A 14318-nucleotide genomic window follows, 5' to 3' on the forward strand; every position below is an offset into this window, starting at 1 on the left:
CACCCGCAGTGCTTGTGTTTGCTTGTGCGCATTGACTGTCGTCCGTCTCGCTGCCTTGTTGGCACAGATATACTATAACAGGGAGGGTGCCCGTCGCAGAATGGCTATGGGGAACGAGCTTTGGCCAGGAGGAGCTGCGGAAGTGCCCTACTAAAGTGTGCTGACGGCATCTGGTAGGAAGCCCACGGTTCAATATTTTGAACAATGACCTTGGCGCCCCTGTATCAATGCTTCATCCACTTCGAGGCAACTGGACACAAAATTGAGTGTGTCCTAGCAATAACTGTTTCCTCTACCCGCACAGCTGTGAGTTATGGTGGCTAAGTTTCAGCGCTCGTTGTCCGTAACAGGGTACTCGTCAGGGTCAGCAATGCAGCACACAGGACCACCATATGAGCAAAGGCTGACACGAGAAAGATCTTGGAACTGACGCTTATTGTATCGACGTGAGCACCACAAGGCAACAGTAATTCCTTTACCCTGCCTACTCAGTTTTTTTACAGTTGAAATCGTTTGGTTAACCTTTATGGTGTTGACCATAACGATCATTAAGGTGACTGTTTGGGCATGTTGGTAGAGCATGAATGCAGCTTTTTGCACACAAGATGAGGGCAAAGAAGAGGCTGAGGCACACAAGCGTAGACTTGCAACAGTGTTTTATTTTGAAGAAAGTGACAACGTATATAGCAGAATCTGTGACACATCACGTGTGCACTGTATAAATTGTATGTGTAATCAGGCAGATGCCACAAATACGGTCACGTGTAAACCGGTATATAGTGCATGCTCAATTGTCAGCAAAGATTGTAATCAGTTTACCCAAAAAATCATTGAAGCGATGTTGATTGACAGGTGTGGCGACACCTGTGTGTCAAAACCGTCTATCGTCCTTTCCAGCAATCCTTCTTGCGTAGAGATAGGAATTTTCTGCGGGCGGCGCACACATGATGTGTCACAGATTCTGCTGTATATGTTTACAATACGATACAATATATTTATTTAACATCATACGGATGTTGGGTGTGCCGGCAAAAAGCCCGTGAGAGAGCTTGATGAGGCCGATGCACCCTACAGAGGCTTGGCAGTGGTACACGAGAACATGCAAAGAAACCGTAAAAACCGTTTTTGGAAGGGAAAAAAAAACGGATAAGAAACACAAGATAATAAAGTTGGCACTGTTTAGCTATACGTGCATCGATTGAGATTCCCTGTTTAATAAATGCGAGAGAGTGTAGCACAACATTAGACAACCATAATTAGTATGGGTCTTAGGTACAAACCATTTCAAACTAGTTCGTGTTGAGTGCTTAGGCTCTTTGCATTTTAATGCGGACAGCTGTAACATGAAACAGTTATTTTTCATGACACTTGGTTTATACAGCCGGAGGAGTAAAGTTTTGTACAACAGGGGAAGGGGGGTTATACCAAGTGCCTTAAAGATCAGCTCACTGTGTTATAGTCGCCAGCGCAGTCACAATATTTCGAATGGCTTTCTTTTGAAGGAGGTGCAAGCGGTTGGTATTTGTAAACAATGTGGCACCTCCAAAAATAGAAAGCAATAATTACCAACAGAAGAGGACAGTGCATTATACAACATTGCTTAATATGCTTCGGCATGAAGTATTTCAGTCGACACAAAATACCAACAACCTTTGAAATTTTGTTCACCACCATTTTGATGTGACCATTCCATAATAAATTTTCATTGAAGATGACACCTAGACTTTTGACTGCCAGAACTGTTGGATGAGTGACGAACCCATCCATAAAGAAAGTGCCAGCATGTGAGGCAGCTTATTGTGAGGCCTGAAAAGCACCACTTTTGTTTTTTCAATGTTTAGTTTTTTTTTAAATTGTATTGAGACTATTCTAGAAGAAATTGTAAACAATGTGAGGCTTGTTGCTCAGTATCTAACAAATGTGCGGTTCTGAAGAATAAAGATGTGTCATTTGCACAAATGACAAATGTTGGGAGCTTGCTTATGCAGACAATGTCATTAACATACAGGAGGAATAGTAGTGGTCCCGAAATACTACCTTGCGGAACGCCTGAAGAGATGTGCCAGAAATCTGAACAATGATTGTTTATTTTTACCTGCTGTACTCTAGAACTTAAGTAAAACTGAATTATTTGAAGGAACTTCCCACGAAAGGCGTAGTGCTCAAGCTTAGCTGACATTGTTTTGTGATTGATGCAGTCAAACGCTTTTGAAAATCAATGAATGTGCCAAGAGTGCAAAATTTCTGCTCAAAGGACTCGTGAGATAAGCTCTTTTTGGGTCAGAAGTGCGGTTTCTGTCAAAAGATGTTGCCGAAAACCATGTTGGCTGGGAGTTGGTATGTTATGTTTTTCACAAAAACCAGACATTCATCTAAATAGTATCTTTTCGGAAAACTTGGAGAAAACAGGTGGAATGGAGATAGGGTGATAATTTCAGAGATTATTTTTGTCTCTTCCTTTATGAACAACCGTGACTTTAGCAGTCTGCATTGTTTTGGGGAATACTGCATGTTTGATGCAACAATCAAAAATATATTCTAGCACTGGACTAATTACATCAGCTACACGTTTAATTTGTAAACTTTTAAGGCCATCGATGTCAAGCGACTTATTGTATAAAGCCAGGAGGCAATTTTCGATTTCATTCGCATCGGTTGGTGACACGAATGCTCTGGAAAGAGCCGCTAAGTCAAGACATTTCACATTGATGGGATCGTCATTTTCATCAACCAGAGATGGAAAGTAATTATTGAAATTGTCTGCCAGCCTTTTCCCACTCACAGGTGCAGTGTCCATTAAAAGTTCAAGCACACCATTTTCAGTTGTACCTCGATTTAAAATTCGGTTGATGTTCTGCCACACAAGATCGCTCAATTTTAGTAAGTCTTGACTGAACAGTTTTTCCATATTAGTATTCTTGTTTCGTGTGACGAAGAAATGCCATAACTTGGTTCCCGCATGTTTTAAATTGTACAAGATCATCCAGTGCAATGTTTCGGATAAAGTGGTTATAAAGGCCTGTTCCCTTTTTTATCGTTTTAAGGCATTCTGCGGTTATCCATGGTTTTCAAGCTTTCCGGGGCGTTTTGAGCGTTACAAGAGGAAAGCTTTGTTCATATACAAATTTAATTATAGCAATAAAGGCATTGTAAGCATCATCTGGATCATTTTTGTTGTGTACGACATTCCAGTCAACATTTGCAAGTGTTGCTATAAAGTAATTCAAGGTGCCATTATTATTGCGCTGATACTCGCTTGCAGGATATGTGCATTGGTTTTTAGAGTTTACAGACCCAACAATCCTGGAATATATTAGAATAATATTGGAAGATAATCACCTATATGGACATTAATTACTATAGGATTAAGACGTTCTGCTGAGAAGTTGGTAAAAAAGACATCTGTTGTTGTCACTGCCTGTAATCGTGTGGGTTCATTTACAATGGAAATGAATATGAAAGAAAATCAGTGTTGATGTCACCACCTAAAACCAGATTCAGGTTGTTTTCTGTGATCCATTGGAGATATTCGTCCAGAAAGCAAGCAAAACTGGATAAGTTGCTTTTAGGAGGCCGATAGATAACAAGAGAAGACATTTCTACCACTTTGTAGGGAGAGTATTTCGTAGTCATCATGAGTTAAAGTAAAATCCATGAGAAGGCCACATTTAAATGTTTCTTTTGTTGCTATCATGACACCCCCGGCTCATCTATCAGGGCAATTTCGCACATACACATTGTAGTTAGGCAACTGTAATGCTTCATAGCTATTTCGATACCAGGTTTCAGTCACCATTATTATGTTTAAACGGAAGTTAAGTGTGGAAAGAAACACTTCAAACTCATCATCTTTCTTGTGCAAGGATTGTGTGTTGATGTGAAAGAAAGACATCATTTTCTTTCTTTAAATAGAAAAAGTGGATACATCAGACGGAAGGAATCATTGACACATTGTGTGGTGCGAAAGAAAAGGAAGTGGGTCCATTAGGGGTGCGAAAATGTAAAATACTAAGCAAAGCTGGACCCCTAACATAAGACACTGTTATAAGTCTGTGCTCGTGTTTTTCAGCCTCTTCTTTGTTCTCTTCTTGTGCGTAAATAACTGCATTCATGACCATAACGGATGATGCACGGCAGCAGTTAGCATCATGAAAGTGCACGGAAATTCCACACACATTTGGCATTTCTTCGCCCCTCTCTCTGCAGCGCCAGAGGTTGCATAAATGTTGATGTTGAATGTGCCGTCTGCTGTCTGCCATCGTTGGCGTTTGATAATAAGCTGCACTTTACGATGTACACTTTGTTCACTTACAGTGCCTTTTGTTCTCATGTCAGCCATTGAGGATGCTGAGGCCTGATTATTGTCTTTCTTTGTTTATGATCACAGTAAAAAAATTCATCTAACCATTTTGTATTGTTAATTATGTATAGCTATCACTCTTAAGCAAAATTACACCCTTTTGCCACACAACAATAATTGTCATCTATCTTGTACGCATTTCATTTCTTTAAAGGGAAACTAAAGTGAAAAATGATTTCTTCTGCATCAGTAAATTACCGTTCTACAACACCAAAAACACCACTCTTACAACGATAAGACGTTTGCTAAGCCAGAAAAAGCGCAAGAACGAAATACGGGTGGCGACGCCTACTTAAGTTCTCGCACCTGGGGTACGGTGGCTAGCCACCCTACCTGGGGGCTGTGACGTCTTAGATTTTGATGGCATTTTCTAGGACCTACTAATCAGGGGCGTAGCCAGGGGGGGGGGCTTATGGGGCTTCAGCCCCCCCCGAAATTTTTTCGTGCTGTCCATGCACCGCCGACCAAAGCGACCCCCGGCGCCGCAAATCACTCTGGATTTTGTCTAGAATGTCTTTTTGACGCTCGAAAAGACATTTAACCGTAAAGATTGCGAACTCGGGCTGGATTTCGTGGCAACACCCATACACTGGCAGTCACATAACGCCAAGCAGTCCCATCCGAGCACAAAGTTTCAAGGGCGCTTTGACTGTGAGCGGGCTCGCCGCGGCATCTCACTGAGGCCACGGAATCTATGGAGCGCATGGATATCAATTGCGAAACTTTATGGGTATAAATCTAATAAGCTCTTGATGTGAAACGTGCATCGACATTTCCAAAGTTGTGCTTTAAATTTTCAATTGCGGAACTTTGTGGGTTTAATGTTGTTTTAAACATTTGACGCCAAAGGTCCATTGACTTTTCTAAAGTCTTACATCGGAACATACACGAGACAAGCCAAATCGACACACTAGCAGACGAGTTGACAAAGCACGCAGCGAGGTCCAATGAGGCGATGCGTTGGGGTGGTTCATTTGTGCCGTCATGTCACATAAAAAATATCAACATTTTTTTTACTCTACGCCAGAACATCCATGTCAAGACACTAAAGCCAGCCAAAGTAACTACGTTCTTATTTATTTTTTCTACTTTGACTTTTATTCGCCGAGGACACATTGAGCCCCTTCAATTTTTTTTTGTTCTCGCTACCCTACCCGCGGGCTGCCAGAGTGAGCCAGAGCGCATACGTTTTTCTCGTATGGCACCGACCCCCGTGCGGTGCACTTCGGTGGGCGTTCGGTTTGCTCTGGCCGAGTGGATTTTCACCTGACAGAGTTTTGGAAGCTTTCTGGTTAGCAGACGAGAAAAAAAAAAACAATGATCGCTCACCGCCATCCCTGTGGGGACTCGAAGCATTGCACCGCGTTCCTTGAGCGGAACCTTTCCGGAAAGTCTTGTTTCTCCGGTGTAGGATACTGAGCAGTATGCGTATGGTTCTCAGTGGGCCAATCGTCTCATGTTTTCTTCGGTATGAATTCCGTAGCCCCATTAGGTGCCCGATGTAGGCATTCGATTCTGGCCAACATAGTTTCCTATGCGTTCTTTTTTTCATTTCGGTGCCTCCACCCCACAAAAAAAAAAAAATACATTGTTGCGGCGCAGCGAATTGTCGCATGGTGAAAGTTCGATTTTGATACTTCTTTTGCGGAAAGTAATGGGCGACGGGACGTTTCAGTTTCCGGATACGTTTATTATGTTATTGCGAAAGCAATTATATGGACACTCCAGGCGCATTCCTGCCGTCGCCGTCATGTTTCATGTAAAGTCCAAGGGTGATAAAATCGTGACCACGCGCTGCATGCAGTATGTGCGAGTGAAAGCGTAGGAGGGGAGGTGGAATGGGTGAGCCGACAATGGTGGCTCAGTCTAGTGTGCGCAGAGAAAAGCGGGGAGCAAGCGCGCCACCTTCCGTCGCGCGCAATACATCGGGGGTAGTGGATGGAATGGGGGCGGAATCTAGGATTCTGTGAATCTATGATTGTGCAACATGTTTATTTGCCTTGTTTGACGCATTACATACAGTTACTTTTTCTTACATACATAGACTCATAGGAGACTTATACGTATACTTAAATATCTTGTTGCGAGGTTTTGTGTATACATGCAGTGAACTTTGTTTCCAGTGACACTTTTTTGTCCTTTATCAAACCGTATTTTCGCATTTGTATATCCCATTGTATCTGCATTTCTAATGTACGAGGGTGAGTCAAATGAAAGTGCGCCTACCCTAACCGCGCAATAATGGTTCGGTTCATTATCTGCGAGGCATGCGCGTAGGAGAACGGCATGTCTCATTTACAAAAGTGACACGCAGGTGTGAAGATAACTGTTCTTTAATGCTCTCATACACTGGGTTGAATATGGTTGCGTCACATAATGGACACTTCAAAAGTTGAACAGCTCGGTGTCGAAGTTTTTGACAGCTGAAGGTGTTTCCAAAACAGAAATTAATCGCCGTATGGCTGCCGTTTACGTTGAACACGGCATTTCGTTGACCACTGTGAAGCGTTGGAGCATACGGTTTAAAGGACGTTGTAAAGACATTCTAAGACCGGGCCAAAACCATCGTGCAATCACCCCCCACACAATTTCAAAGGTTCATGAGCTGATGAAACAAGAACGGAGGATAAGCATCGATGAACTGGCAGACCGTCTGAACATCAGTCACGGTTCGGTTCACGCCATAATTCATGAGCTTCTCGGTTATCGGCTCTTTGGTGCGCAATGGATCCCCATGATTTTGATCCATAGCGAGAAGACGGAGAAGTTTCGCGCTGCCTTGACTCATCTGATCGGGTATGACAATGAGGATGACGACTTCTTGTTTGCATTTGTGATCGGGGACGAACCTTGGTGCCACTACTACGAGCCTATACTACGAGACAGCAAAGCTTACAGTGGAAACATTCGAATTTACCACGCCCAAAGAACGCAAAGGCCATCATTTCCGCTGAAAAGGTGTTGTTGACTTTTTTTTTTGGTCGTCAGGGTCCATTACTGATAGAATTTGCTAAATCTTGAGAGGCTATCAATTGTTTCCGATATTGTGAAATGCCAGAACGGCAGTGTGTCGCAATCAAGAACGAACAACGTGGAAAATTGACGAATGGGATCATCTTGTTCCACGACAATGCCTGCCCCCACGTCGCTTATGTGGTTAATACAAAACTGGCAAAGTTCAAGTGGGAAACGCTGCAGTATCCGCCATACAGCTCAGACCTGTCACCTTGCGACTTCTACATTTTGGGGCAACCGAAAAAAGAGCTCAAGGGAACCAGATACAGACTTTTTGAAGCAGCAACTCAAGGAGTTTTATAAGACGGGAATCGCGCGACTCGTTAGTCAATGGGACAAATGTCTAAATTCTCATGAAGACTACTTTTAAATAAAGTACCCCGTTGTTGGCTCACATTCATTTCACTTGCCCTCGTATATCTTGCAGAATTCCTGGTTTTGATACGTGCCCTCTGTTGCGACTATGATTTCGGTGCAATTACTTACGATACACGACCGCTGACAGCTGCTCCTGCGTAATACATTAAAACAAACTACAGCGTCATTGAGATTTTTCACTGGCCATTGCATATATACAAGAATTTAAGCACGGTTCTTAAATGACAAAGTTTCGTTAACATATTTGCCCTCAACTTGTTCAGTTCATTGCCTTTTAATTTTTCATATCAGTGGCATGTACTGCTTTCCTGGTTTCGAACTGATATAGTTATAAAGTTCGTGTGATATTTTCTTTACTTAAATAGACAAAAATATGGAAGCATTGATATCAGTTATTATGGGCAAAATTTTTGGCACATACGAGTATATTCTTTTATGAAAAAATACATATTTTATTGTTTTGACAGTGCGTAGCGTTCAAGAATTCATTTGCAGAATCTTTTGCAATGACAATGCAGTTATTATTCATGGATTTGACCCCTTGACAAATTGTTTAAGAGGAAGCTTTAGCTTGGGCCCAATCCGACGCGGCCTATTCAAATACTTGTAAAACGCAGAAACGCTTTTCTTAGATAATCCTGCTAATCGCTTTTGTTGAAATTCGTTGCATTTGAGAGAGAAAGTTAAATACTAGTTCTGTTGGAAACACAACTTTGATTTAGGGCCTGAATTTTGTTTAAAATATTTTGAAAAATTTGAAAGTTTGAAAAAATAGAAGCACGACGTTTACAAACTAATAGTCATGCATGAAGAACATACATTGTGGTTCTGTAAATGGCATCTATTGTAACAGCAAAGCAGACAAGTTTGCTATGTCAATTTGTATCTTACGTGAATTGGTTACGTTGTGTACAAGGGTTCTGCACAAGCCGTATTTCCACAATACTAAATTTTTTTGAGATTCATGTGTAACATATCCATTTTGTCCGCTGTAGATGTACTATTAGATGCAATTCACAGAATTGTGATATCATTTTTCATTGTTGAGTCACGGAGTTTTAAACTTGATAGTTTCGTTTTCTGAAAATTTTCAATTTGGCCAATTTTTAATAATTGACCACTTAAAGAAAAAATTCGAAACCAGTAGTCACTAGAATTAAACTTTTTCTTTTAAATGAAACAAACCTCAAATTTGGTGAAGTGGTTGCAGGGAAGAACGAATTCCCCTTCTACATGTATTTAAATAGGTAGTGACTACAGTGACGGGGCCCGGCACTTTAACATCTGCACTACGGTGACGGGGCCCGGTACATTAACATCTACACTACGGTGACGGGGCCCGTCGCTTTAACAACAGCACTGCAGCGACGGGGCGGTCACGATGTCGGTATTGGGAGCGATTACGGAGTCGCCATCTGTTGGAAGCGCCTCACATGCGTCGGCGCTAAATAAACATACTACGCGGCAGCCCTCCTGAACAATTGTGCAAGTACTCTAGAAATGGCAGTATTTTACCTTTAAAATAATAATGTTGGACAAACAGAAAGCACAAAATGGTTTACAGACGCTATCTGCCTACTACGTACAGTAAGCTGGGACACTGCGCGCGGTCGCCGCGATCGATTCCCCCGAACCGTTTTGCGTGAAACGTAAGCAATCGCCGAGAAAACTATGTGAAGTATGTTCTTATGGTGGGATGGCTATTTGTGTAACTAAATGTAGCATAACAGTTAATGCAGCGATCGCGCGGGTTCACGGTGACCGACTTCGCGTCTGCATGCATGTCCTCGCACGATGTTTCGCTTTCGCTCCGAGCACGTTTTCGCACCGTGCCTGAGCTTTATGCCGCAGCATATGCGCATTTGACAGTACGCAAGCAACCATTGTTGCATGGACACTATCGGAGCTGTTCAAAAATAATTTCGTTATAGCTAGGGTATTCGACGCCTACGGCGAATTGTGATGTTCCGTCGTGATGATTCAGTCTTAATTTTCTTTTTCTTTTCTTCTAAAGTATTGGAAGCTTCAATATCATTATTTCTCAAATTTCATCGAACTGCATGTTTATCGGTTCTCTAAGCGACCCACTGATTCTTTTTCTTAATTCAGTAGAATATTCATTGTCTGGCGTTACACAAGCAGGAACATGTGCCGTGCCTTTTTTATGTGTTTTTTATCATTCCCCTTCCATTACAGTGAACCTTCTTTCTTTATTATAATCATCATAGGTGTTACAGTGCATACGCAAAAGATTGTTGGACCCAATAACCGCAAGCTAGTGGTTGGGTCCGGATGTGAAATATAATGGGGACAGTACTGCAATAAAATATCGCGGTCCGTGAAGTGCTCGGCATCCCCATAGACGCCAGCACCACGAAGCTCATGCAGCTGGGGGTCAACAACACCTTCCATGAGGTTGAGTCACAGAAATTAGTCCAGGTTGTCAGGCTCGCTTCCTCGCCTGCGGGCAGGCGGATCCTGGAGGCGCTGGACTTTAACCCGTCAGGGAAAGGCGGTGCGCGCTCGACGCGTGGTCGCGGGAGGCCGTCACGGTCTCGCTGTTGCCGCACAACATGCACGGCCCGCAACGCAATGTAGGCAGACGCCGGGCCCGGGCGGCCGCACTTCTCGGATCCGCCGCCGACGATCCACGATCGGTCGCGTTCGTCGACGTCGCCCAATACGGTTCGTCCGACCGGTTCGCAGCGGCCGTTGTGGATCACAGGGGCAACCTAACGCCGCGTCCGTGCGGAGGTCCATTCTGCCCTTTAGAACACATGCTCTGGCGGTGTCCCTCGTTACGGGACCACGATCATCACACCACGGAAGAGTGAGAGGAGGCGGTCAGGTACGGCCTGCCCGTCCCAACGTGGGAGCGGCTCGCGGCGGCCCCTCCCTCATAAGAGAGTTTCGGAGTCGCTCCTTAGGACCTTAATAAGGTTCACTGCCTGCCGTGAAGTGCTCGAAGTTGTTTGCATAGAATGCTGTTTGAAAGAAGTGCGGCCATTGACGTCGCTACAGTGTTGATGTTAAAGTGGAGACGGGCCCCGTCACTGCAGGGCAGATGTTAAAGCGCCGGGCCCCGTCACTGTAGTACAGATGTTAAAGTGCCGGGCCCCGTCACTGTAGTACAGATGTTAAAGTGCCGGGCCCCGTCACTGTAGTCACTACCATTTAAATAGGAGCACCGGAGATCATAGAGTTAGTAGAACAACTCTAGAGGAAAAGCTGGGCCGGAAAAGTGGGAACCTCTAGGGCGCCGCCCTGTTGCTACTGGTCAATGTGGCCAGCGCAATTACTATTGAAAGAGCTGAAAACAAGTACAGGTCACCTTATGCTTTGTCATCTAAAACGCGTATTTGATGGCTTTATGAAGGTGGTGCGTTAATATTAAGTTTACAGAAAGCGATCGCTAAGTCCGTGACTTATGTAAATCACGATGTACGCATTCATGCAATAAAGGATGACGCGAATTTCGGTTTCGAATCTGTGTTTTGGATGCGTAGTAGTTTCGTTTAGGTTTGACCTGCGATCGCGCGTCGACATCGGACGCTATGGCAACGTGCCTTATGTGCCACCGAAGCCCCGAAGTGGTCTGGCATATACCTTCACATGTAAGTAAACGAATGTATCTCCTTGTCGAGAATATCACACGAGTAGGCAGCTCTTGTGGTACATCACAATCGTTTGAGAAGCGTCACAGTAGAGCATTTTTCTGCATGCGGAGCGGTGTTTTTATTAATTGCTGGATAGGCGGACCAGCGCACCGGAATTGTACTGGCGAAGCCACAAGCAACTCAAAGAATCTGTTTAATTGTTGCACTTTGAACAATCATGCTCCTACAAAGGCCACAGCAGAAAAACAGCCTGATGCCGAGTATTTCTGTGCCACGAAGTAATCCAAGAGGCGAGTGCCTAATGCGGACGAAATCGAGTGCATCGAGACTTAGAACGACAGAAAGCTGAGCTAGTGGGTAAGGATTCATTATGCAAAACAGAGGTGAGGTGTGCAGACAGGACACAAGAGTAGAGAAGTGGGCGGCGCTCGTGTTCTTTGCTTGTAAATACTCTACTCTTGTGTCCTGTCTGCACGCCTCACCTCCGTTTTGCATAACGAGTGCATCAACCCACATATTAATAGCTTAGGCGTTTTATTAACTGAACAATATTTTCAACACTTCCTTGCATGCCATTTCATGTGGAATATCTTTTCTGCTCACAAATTTGTGCAGCGAATCTATTTGCATGATCGACTCCGGGCCTGTGGGACCGTTCACTTGCACTTGATGCTGAGTCTTTTACATGTATCCATAAACTGCAGATATGCACATCAGATCCCTGCGAGCATGTTCAAAATTCAGTTATTTTCGACAACAGGCACATATGCAATACTGACATAATCCCGAATACCACTAAGCAGCTGGGACACATTTTTGTAGACCATACTCGCAGGTAAAATAAGTACATCATGTGGACAGCTCCAGCTCATTTTCCTTAAGTCAGTGTGTACAAGGGTTATGCAAAAATAATTTTTTTTCTCGCGCACCGATTATTTTGCTGTATAAGCAAGAGAACCCACCACGACGTATCTTGTGCATCACACTAATATGTGCTTTAATTTACCAAGTGAGATGAGTTACTTTTATGGCTCATTCAGTCATATCACACTGCAAGCTGCATTCATCAATCTTAAATTGGATTTTGCAAATGTTTAATGAAACATGTTTCCCAAATTTTATGCAGACATGCAATGGCAAGCCCTTCCGTGTGTTCCAAAGGTAAAATTTAAGCTCTAAATTAAAGAAGACATTTCTAGTCAGAAACAAGCAAAAATGGTGAATGCAGAGTATCAGAAGCTCAAGGTACAGAAATTATGAGAAGTGTCGAATGATTTTAAGGAAAGAGTCATATTTGAAAATGCAAGACTGTTCAGTGGAGGTCAAGCAAGTCAATATAGGTAGAATTCTCTGCAAAATTATGCGAGAGAGGGGATGTCAAACTATGGGTCAGGAAATGCGTTGTTTTTCTGCAAAACAAAAGCTGATTGCCATTACATAAGTCACTTTAGCATCATGAGGCTGCTGCTTGATAAATTCAGAAATAGACCAAAAAACAAGACACGCAAAAATAAAAAACAAATTTAATGATGCTCTCTCTCCACACTGGGATAAATAAAAACAAACACATCACATATAATGTGGACATATCAGACGCCTTGTGAAACACTAAAGAAAAAATTCAGTTTCGAGCTATGGCACTTGCCGCATAGATGTGGGGGGCCTTGCACTAATAGTGATAGTTACCACTGCATTTAGAAATTGAAAGCATTCATGCAGACAAGGATGATTCTTTATATTTTTGGCTACCACTTCAAATGCCTCCACTAAGTGTTACAATGCTGCACGCAGCCACACTAAGGATCTCGCAGCAACACCTGCAGGTAAAAAGCAAAAAAGCAGTCAAAGTGCTGGTGTGTACTGGACACTATGTTTGAAAACTTTTAGGCAAGAGGAGTGCAAGAAGCAGACATAACTGCATTTATTTCCATAATTCCCCATTTGAATGGCCTTTTCTTTTTGCTTAGACAATGCCTACGCCTAGCCACAGCAGCTCCCTCATACAGACTCCGCAAGCCAAGAGGCCATGGAGGCAAATGCAGGTAAGAGGCAAGAAGCAATAGCACTGATTTCGACATTCATCTAATTTCTTTCTTTTCCTTTCGTTTAGGCAGCCAGCACACCCCGGACAGCCACCTTGACTGCGGGTGTATCACCCTAGTCACCAAGGAAACATCTGAGGGAAAGCAACAGGCAATGTGAACAGCCACTTCTCCATCTAAACAATACTCTTTCTCTCGGATGACTCCTACGCCTCGCCACGCCAGCACACTTGTGCACAAAGATGCCGCGGAGGCACGTGCAGGTCAGAGGCAAGAAGCAGTGGCACTGGTGTCGACATTCACCTAATTTTTTTTACTTACACCGAGGCAGCCAGCACACCTCGAACAGCCACCTTGACTGCGGGTGTGTCAGTAGATTCCTGTCGTACATATGCTCATAATAAACTTGATGGCAAATGGGACAATGATGCATTGTTTTTTTGAACATTTATTGTACACATACAATATATGTTATACTTTGCAGTGCTACAGAGCATATTTTGAAGCTTCCCCCTATATTTTGCACCTTTACTTATGTATGTGTTGTGTGGCACTTAATGCAGTTCATGTTGTAGCAGCTGCTCTGTCTGTGTATTGCACATTGGCTAAAGCTCATGATATCCACATACTTCTCTCACATATGCAAAATAAAGTTCTATGTAGTCCTCAGTGTCACAACAAAAAATGAAAGTAAGCAATCCGATTGTGGAATTGTGTTTATTACAGTGATTCCTATGACAGTTACTGACAAGTTGACAACTTGAACTGGTCAATCCGTCCATAGCCTCCTCTATTTTTCAAAAATAAAGGAGGCTATGATCCGTCATGGCAAGGAATTGTATGTATACATAAAAAAAGGGGGATATGTGTGTGTGTGTGTTTGTAGTGGGGGGTATAGGATTAGGG

General features: G+C 43.2%; 1 long non-coding RNA gene across 1 annotated transcript; it reads left to right on the forward strand.

The window, feature by feature from the left end:
- Positions 1-9100: 9100 nt before the first annotated feature.
- Positions 9101-13837, forward strand: LOC135901818 (uncharacterized). Its single transcript, XR_010564276.2, has 3 exons — positions 9101-11367; positions 13338-13412; positions 13481-13837. It is a non-coding gene; the product is annotated as an uncharacterized lncRNA (long non-coding RNA).
- Positions 13838-14318: the final 481 nt, after the last annotated feature.

This window comes from Dermacentor albipictus, chromosome 2 (genome assembly GCF_038994185.2).
Source record: "Dermacentor albipictus isolate Rhodes 1998 colony chromosome 2, USDA_Dalb.pri_finalv2, whole genome shotgun sequence".
Classification (NCBI taxonomy): Eukaryota; Metazoa; Arthropoda; class Arachnida; order Ixodida; family Ixodidae; genus Dermacentor; species Dermacentor albipictus.